The sequence below is a fragment of the Pelmatolapia mariae genome, linkage group LG3_W (genome assembly GCF_036321145.2).
Source record: "Pelmatolapia mariae isolate MD_Pm_ZW linkage group LG3_W, Pm_UMD_F_2, whole genome shotgun sequence".
Taxonomy (NCBI): domain Eukaryota; kingdom Metazoa; phylum Chordata; class Actinopteri; order Cichliformes; family Cichlidae; genus Pelmatolapia; species Pelmatolapia mariae.
In genome coordinates, this window is record NC_086229.1 from 60228716 (window position 1) to 60236126 (window position 7411).

Here is a 7411-nt window from a genome sequence, read left to right on the forward strand (position 1 = left end):
TTGATTTTTTGAATTAATATTTACCATATTTCAGCCAAATATAGTTAAACGTCTAGAGTGTCGCCATGTAACATGCTAAAAAAGAGCCGTTAGCTTATTTGCTGTTTTATCTGTTGTCAAAGAATTGGCGCTTTTTCATTTGAATTTGTCTTTGGCACAAGAGCCGTAATATCACATTAAACCTAATTACGAGGCGCTCATAACATAATTTGGTTTTCTTTGTGAATAGATTTGCCAACTTATTCTTCAGTTACATTGTGTATTTACTGCACCGTGGTGTTAGTGATCTTTAGCTAACATCATCAGCGGCATTATGCTAGCTTACATCCCTACCCCTCCTGCCCTCACCTGCTGTCCTTTTGGGTTTTTTTTTTTTTTTTTGCTGCAAATTGAGAGACGACCTCTATTCTGCATTTCACCAGGAGTCAGCTGATGGATTGTGGGTTCAAGGTGTTATGGTGAGAAAGTATATTCTATTTTTGCTTAAGGTTTCTGCAATTTAATTATAATAGATTTTTTTTTTAATTATTAGGTGCATGCATACTCAACAGACCACCCTATAAATACAACTGAGAAATCCAAAATCTGCCATAGGTTTAACTTATACCTCTATGTATTGTAAGAAAGGTGATTACTGGACTCACATTAATGCAAACTTGAACTAAAATGAGGTTGTAACTTGTGGGTTGTTGGGTTGCAAATCAGAAACAAACAGCTTTGGATTTTTTTAATCCCATAAGAGCTAGAAACACAGGTTTTATTCAACAAAACATTACTGTTTAACCAAGCACAGTGCCTGCTGTTATTTCAAAATAATTTTATGTCATTTCAGATAAAATGCAGCATTCCAGTGCATCCCAACCATGCCTTTACAGTCAAGGTTTCTGACGGAGCTGAGTTTCTCTCTGACAGTCTGCTGAGAGTGTTTGCAAAGTGATCGGGGCAACAGGGCACAAAAGCTAAAGGATGTAGCTGCCATGATGACAGTAAGAACTTTAATATTCTTTAACTACAAAGTGTATATGTATTGTATTAGGTCAGTAAAAGATTTTTTGTACTGCATCCATTGAAACAGTCAACTATTACCTGTGAGTACTGATTCCACTGAAAGGATGCCATAATTTTCATCATGCATTTACTGCCCCACTGAGAAAAAATTATCTTTTTAAAAAAATATATGTTCTGGAAACTATATATCCATAAAGTTGATGTCAAACAGGAACTTTTGATATTGCTTTGTAGATGCTGGTGTTGCATGTTGACTGGTTTAAAAAGTCAAGAGTTTTTGTCTGGCATCATTTTCTTCTGTGCTACTGAAAACTTTGAGTTCACAAATCTGTTTTCTTTGTTATAATAGTTAAGGATGACATTAATGCTCGAAGGGAGTCCCTCATCAAAGTGCTCCGCATCTGAGTGAAAGACAATTGCAACATCTTGGTGCAGGAGTTCATGGTGAGTGTTTTATAAGTAGATTGTGGCTTTGCAACATTTAAAAATGCATTTAGTTATCCACTTGATCCTCATTGGACTGGTTAGGACCAGTAGTCCTCTTTAATCATTTGAAGTTCACATGAGGCCTGGTAGTGAACTTGGCCGCCGGCCCTTGAGGCCCCACCCCTGTATTAGGGGTCACATCAGTGTGAAAAAATTTAAATTTGTCATTCTAGTGAACAAAGGAAAATCCCACCAATATTTACATTAGCTTTTGTTTGAAAAATAAAAGACCAACTGACCAACACCTAACCAAATTGTGGGGCTGAAAGTCAAAATTCTAACATCTTCTGAGTGACATAACCTGGATTTCTGATGGGCCGGTGTCTTTCTAACAAAAACTAATGTAAAGCATTTGAAATTATTATGTTTTTCACTCTCTCTTAGAAACTCTGTTAGCCCATGAATGGCAGCATGGCAGCAACTCTTTGGCTATAGCTATTTACTATGTTGCTTGCATTGGTTTAAATTACTCTAACATTAGAACTGGTAGATTAAAAAAGAGATGAGTTTAAAAAGGAATCTTAAAGAAATGTTTTGTGTTTAACCAGGACTTGACTGAGGCCACTGCACAGATTGAGAAAACCACAGTGAACATCTGTCTCCAGAGATGCGCCAGGCAATGACTTTTCTGATGTTGGCATCATCATCGAGGGTATAGTAGTTCTTCAAGATCTGGATAACGCGACCTTTGCAGTAGCCATGCTGTTTGGACCTTTTTTATTCCTTCAATATGAGTTACCCATCACAACTCTGCTACACTTTTGAGGTTATTCAAAGGATGGTAATGGAGTTGGATGCAACTCAGCTCTCAAGAAAAGCTCACAACTAAGACAAAACTGCTCCTGCAAGGAAAGCTCACTGTTATGCATGTGAGGGGATCAGCTCTAGGTGAGAGGACATGTAAATCTTGCACTTGTTCTGCTGCATTTTGGAAGCTCAATTCCAGGATCAGATCGCAGGGTTTATTTTTATATACTCTGCAACTGCCATGAGGACAGGCCCTTTTTTTTGTTGTTGTTGTTTGTTTTTCCTTTTGCTCTGTACAAGTTCTCTGTTTGTCTGTTTGGCAGCATTTTTCAATTTCTGTTTGTATTTTTTCTTTCTTTTACTAGTGAAGAGATGTAGCGTGAACAGTTATACAGTCTAAATATCCCATATGGGTCATGTGAAATGGTATTTTCAGTTTCATTAAGTTGAAGTAAAGAACGTTGAATATTTCTAAGTGTGCTGTGCTGTTTTGAACCAAGATGTCACAGTATGATCAGTGCTGTAATTTTTGACAGTCACTGTATCAATGTTATTTTTGCATCTCTTGAATAAAGGTTTTGACCTGCAAGTGCTAATTTCTTTAGTTATTGGGGTAAAATGGGTAATGTTAATAGGAAGGTGTTTGCCAATTCCGTAACCTAATTTAATGTTAATGGAAACTAACACTACCTCAAATTGTTTAGTTATAATTGTTGTTTAACTGAATCTTGACGTCAGAGGCCTTAAATAGAATGTTTTGTATTGTTCTTCCACAAGATGGTTACCTGTAACATTTTTCAAAAGAAACAGTCTAATTTCTTTGCTGTGATTGATTCCAGAGAACACGGAAAAACTGACATTATTTAACTGTTGATTTATATAGATTCGGTAGAGGAGTAATGTCAGTTTAATTCTTTACCTACTGTCAATGCAGTGAAATTAGGCATTTTGTTTTGAAAGGTTACTGGTGGATGCCAGCAACCATCTTGGAAGAGAACAATACAATCTGTTATAAGGCCTCCATTTGAAAATTGTGTATTTGATACTAGAATATAATAGCAAAATGTAATTTGAAGATAACATGTAGTATCTAAGTGACCAAGTAGTATTGGGTAAAAGTTACTGAATCGTGTTGGGATAAAGTGAGAAAATTTTGAAGGATTAAAATATTCCAAGAGCTCAAATTACTTCATCAAAACATGTTTAAGTCACATTTTATCAACACAAATTGCACAGGTTTATTGAACATGAATAAATCGTGTTAATTTAACTCGATTGTTTAAGTTGTTGCCAAAGCAAAACATCTGTGTGCAACAAATGTCCACCATTGAATTAAGTAAATCCAACAACATATTTTTTTCAGTGTAGTTATATTCGAGTGATCTGTGTATATTAGTGCTATTTCTTAAATCTGTAAAATCTGTAACATAATGTATTGATTAAATAGTTTAGTCTGTTACTGTAACTGTCTTGGAGCAACTGTAACCCACATAATTTCCTTAGGGATTGATGAAGTATTCTGATTCTGATTTACCAAGCTTAGGACTGGCATTAGCAGTACACAAACTTGTGGTACCTTGAGGCTGAGTTTGTATTTCCTCTGGGAGTAGAACTCTTTTAATTTAAGCTGAAAATGTTAATAACTACACCACGGAATCACCGATAAATGGATTGTTACTGATTAGTAGTTTTACTATTGATTTTGAAGTGTCATGTTTGTACCAATCCATACCTGCATTTCTATCAAGTACATTAAGGATGTCTTACAACACCTCATTACAGAAGTTTAGCACAGTGAGCGGTGTGCCATAACTAACCTAACCTCCAAACAAAATTATTGAACAAAATAATCTAATAGCCAGTTTATGAAATTTAAGGAAGGGGAATAACAATTAAAGCTGTAGCCTATATAAGCTCTCCAAGGTCAAAACAACAAACGAAAACTTTGTCTTTTGTAAAAGAGATTAAATACTAAGCTATGTGTTAAAAAAACAACAACCCAAAGCAACAAAGCAAACAATACTGAAACTCTCTGGCTGGCCATGAAACAGGAGAAATATATTTTTAAAAAGAACAGTGAACCCATAGACACATCAACTTGTGGGATCATAGAAAATCATAAAATGTTTGTGAAGAGTTTTTTCTCATTTTAGAAAAGTGCTGTCTGAATGCTTTAGATACCAACTCACAACCTCTGACACTCGCACTTTTAACACAGGCTCATATATGATTCTTTGTTTGGTTCCTAGCTACATAGGCCTCTTGTGCCTTGCCAACCAGCTTGCCCCCCAGAAAATGGGAGGTCACATCCATGGGCCAGTGCAAGGCAACTGCATTGTACATGCTTTGCAAAAGCATTAAAAGCATCTTATCTCCATTTTAGTAAGCCAAAATAAAGGAACCTGGCTTTATTGAGATGGCACATGTTACGGGTTCGAAAATGTTGAGCAACAGAACACACCAATGAAGGCCCAGGAGATTGCAATCAGACAATTTTATTAAAGCCACGCAGGAGGAGAAGTATACAGTATCACACCAGCAAAATGTCTCCTGCTAAGAATACACTTGATGATGATTTTATAGCATCGGGGTTTACGCCCCCTCGTGCGTCAATTACAGATTAATACATCGATTACAGTCAATGATACATTTTAAATGTCTAAAAAGAGATACAAAAGCTCCGTTTTTGATAACATCTGCCATACATGGTAATAAATTTCAAGCCTAGATGGTCTCCGAGGGCTGATACCTTTCTTAACTACTCTCCTGTCATCTGTTACCAAGTAGACTAACATGCAGTTAGAAGCTAAATGAATTCCAGGCCTTTGGCCTGGCAGGTTTCTAGATTATATGTGTTTGTAAGCGTGTAGCGGCCTTCTATGTTCTAAGTCACCCACACCATGGATTGTGAAGACATAGCGCTTCACAAAGCTTGAGACCTTTAATGGACTGAACATCAACTCTGAATGAGCACAAATATGCAATGTGTATAAAATGATCATAGCTACACCTGTAATGAAAAAGGTTAATATGATGGCAAACATTTTTGATACAATATCAATCCTGTAAATCATATTATTAAGGCAATGTTAATAATGCAGGTTATATTATTGCAGTAAAAACAATTTCTGTATCTCCACACACAGAAAGGGCTCAGTGGATTTTAACTCCAGCTGGTGGAACCTATAAGCAGTCAAGCTCATCCTTAACAGCTCTCTCTTTTCCTTAATTTCAAACTTGGCTAGGTGCATCTTTAAATGTGCATCAACATCATTCAAATAGGAAAAATGATGAGAAAATGGCTCAAACCATGGCAGAGAAAAGTGTTTTGTCTTTACTTCAATGCAGGGTACTCAACATATCCCCTTACGAGGGTTCAGGATGAGGAGCTTCAGAAACATCAGCGGTGACCTCCCTCGGCTCATCCTTACCCAAGGGAGGAAGAAACGAACTTAAAACAGACAATAAGCTGTTCTTCCTCTAGTCTCCTGCGATGGAGACTAGAGGAACATTACTTGTTGTTCCTAGATGTCTGTGAAGGTTCTCAGTTATCCAGGTCATCGTAGTCTAAGGAGCTTGGAAAGAAAAGCGTCTGGACTTCTTTAAGTTGCTTGAAGACGTTTCACCTCTCATCTGAGAAGCTTCTTCAGTTCTAGGGTCCAATGGTGGAGAGTCCCAGATTTAAACCCTGTGGGGGTATCCCCCCAAGGAGGGACAAAAGAACCCCCCCAATGATCCTCTACCTAATCACATGGGCCAAGGTGTGAAAACTGGTGTAGGTCACAATCAGCCAAGGTTTCGGGTGAGCTCATTGTGAAACTTAGCCCCACCCTGTCATGTGATTTCCTGAGGTCAGATGACCCAGGACGTGAGTGGGCGTTAAGGCGTCTGGGAAGGGATCTCAAAACTGGATTATAGATGGCAGACAGTTGGTGTCGTAAACCACCGCCTCTGTTCAAAGATGGTCGCTCACAGTGGAAATAAATGGCCTCTTTTACTCCTCTTTCTAGACAGATGGTTTGAAAGAGGAGTAAAGTGCTGGTGAGGATGCAGTGCTGGCTATCATGTCGAGCTTTGAAAACAACAACACAAACCCCTGCTTCCATCCAGCTTCCTCACCGACACCAGATCCCTCACATACAAAATGAAGGAGCTACAATCTGAGAATTACTACAACCGCTTTGTCTGGGAGTGTTGACTATTATTTGTTACTGAGTACTGGTTTTAGACACAGATCATGCCTCAATGCCTCAGTGGAGTTACTGGGCGGGACCTCACACCGCCAAGACTGCAACGAAGGCTCCGGTAAAGGAAAGGGGTGATGGGCTGGTGTACACGTGGGAAGTGGATCGAAAATCATACATGATTCCAAACATTTTTTACAAATAAATAACTGCAAAGTGGGGTGTGCGTAATTATTCAGCCCCCTGAGTCAATACTTTGTAGAACCACCTTTTACTGCAGTTACAGCTGCCAGTCTTTTAGGGTATGTCTCTACCAGCTTTGCACACCTAGAGACGGAAATTCTTTGCAAAACAGCTCCAGCTCAGTCAGATTAGATGGACAGCGTTTGTGAACAGCAGTTTTCAGATTGCAAAAATCGTAATTAGATTACTGTTACTTTCCCGTAAGCACGCTGCGTTACTAAAACCGTGATTTTTTTGCGAGAATGTCTCATGACAGTGACGTAAGCGAGTGCGACGTTCGTGACAACAGCTATGTGCAGATCAACAATGGATATCGAGTGCGGGAGAGAGTATGAGCGTGTAGCGTTTAAAGCGTGGAAGTACTGACCTTACTTTGAGTTTGATTCCGTAAAAAGTGACAAAAACATTAGCGTCCGCTGTTCACTGTGTCGGAAGAAAACTTCTTTTTACAGCGAAAAAACCCCCGAGCAAGCACCGAGTGCGCTGCCACGGGAATGTGAAATTCACAGACAAACTCGCGGATTCTTCCACTGACCGCTGCGGCACACCTGCACCAGGGCAAACATCTGCCTGCTATACAGGTGAAAATAGAGCAACAGGACCACTGAGTCTTTGATTTTATTTACTTTCTGCTGTGTTTCACTTGCATCTATTTGAAAGACTGAGTGTTAACCCAAAAAAATATTTTATTTTATGTGCTGGAATGTGCAGAAAATAGGTTTAAATGTTAAACAAATTTCTTC

General features: G+C 38.5%; 1 long non-coding RNA gene across 1 annotated transcript; it reads left to right on the plus strand.

Annotated features, from left to right (window-relative positions):
* The first annotated feature begins 584 nt into the window (after window positions 1-584).
* LOC134617468 (uncharacterized) lies at window positions 585-2086 on the plus strand. Its single transcript, XR_010091530.1, has 3 exons — window positions 585-986; window positions 1358-1452; window positions 2043-2086. It is a non-coding gene; the product is annotated as an uncharacterized LOC134617468 (long non-coding RNA).
* Window positions 2087-7411: the final 5325 nt, after the last annotated feature.